This window comes from Priapulus caudatus, unplaced genomic scaffold (assembly GCF_000485595.1).
Source record: "Priapulus caudatus unplaced genomic scaffold, Priapulus_caudatus-5.0.1 Scaffold61, whole genome shotgun sequence".
In the NCBI taxonomy this organism is placed as follows: Eukaryota; Metazoa; Priapulida; class Priapulimorpha; order Priapulimorphida; family Priapulidae; genus Priapulus; species Priapulus caudatus.
In genome coordinates, this window is record NW_014577122.1 from 87,432 (window position 1) to 88,627 (window position 1,196).

The 1,196-nt window shown below is 55.6% G+C and overlaps 1 long non-coding RNA gene across 2 annotated transcripts in view; it reads left to right on the forward strand.

The window, feature by feature from the left end:
• LOC106821159 overlaps window positions 1–1,196 on the forward strand; it is a 32,880-nt gene that overhangs the window by 31,053 nt on the left and 631 nt on the right. The window lies entirely within an intron of this gene.

Below are 1,196 nucleotides of genomic sequence, written 5' to 3' on the forward strand. Positions count from 1 at the left end.
TATATATAATAGAATTATAAAACACTAGGTGTGCTCAGTATATTTTTCCTCTGTGAGTCCGGCCGTCGTGGTAATGCATAATTGGAGGCATTCGTGGGGATTCTGTGCGATTGCCAACAAACGTCGCCCGTGCGTCTTTTGTTGGAGACAAAATTGCCGATCAATGACAAGGTAATTACGGTGTTCCAGACAGGGAGCTCTCCCGCTGGATGACCTTCAACACGCGCGGATGAATACAATGCAGGCGAATGGCAATGATGACGTCACCACCGCGCGGCGTCGGACGCAGTAATCGGGGAGGGTTTTCCCGCACAGCACGCGCGGGGTGGGGGGGGGTCGTTTCGAGGGTCCGGCTGAGGCTCATACTCATCGCTAATGACTTCATCTGTGAGAGTCCGCGCAGCGAAGTGTGCGCTCAAGTGCCTGTGACCATTGTCGCGTGTGCCTGGTGACGCAGCATGAGTGCCTGGCTGTGCCAAAGCTCGACTGCCTGTATCAATAGCCTGCTTACCTGCCTTCAAACCCTACCCTCCCGTCTTCAGCTATCCCTGCTCGCTTGCTCGTCCGCCTCTGCCGATCTCTGTCTGCCTGCCTACTTTCCAGCCTGCCTGCCTACTTTCCAGCCTGCCTGCCCTCTCACCGGCCTCTATCCCTGCCTGCCTGTCCACTACCCAGCCTGCCTGCCTGCCTCCCTGCGTGTGTTCCATGGTCTACCGAAGTAGCCAGCGCGCAACCAGTGTCACTAATCTCTGAGTCTATAACGCAAATTCATTAGTAATTGCATCGACTCGGGGGCGCGATAGCGGCGGCACACGCCACCAGCCTGCAGGCGACGGCCTCCGTGACATGGTGGGAAAATCAGCGACCGCCTCACGTTCGCTTCTTTTCGAGAGCAATTTGTTTCGTAATGCGCATTGTGCGAAGGTAACACACCAGAAATCGCAGCCGACGCTTCGTTTACTCGGCTGTTTGATTCGGGAACGATTAACTTCCCGCCGGCTTCCCCACGTGTCAGGCGCAACACGGGCTTAATTACTGCATATATATAGTTACATCCGTGTCGTCCTTTGTCGTTGCGACATCACTGGGCTGCTTTATCGGCGGAAGCGTGTCGTAATAAAGTCGTGGATGTGTGCGTGTGTGCGTGCGTGCGTGTGTGTGTGTGTGCGTGCGTGCGTGTGTGTGTGTGTGCGTGC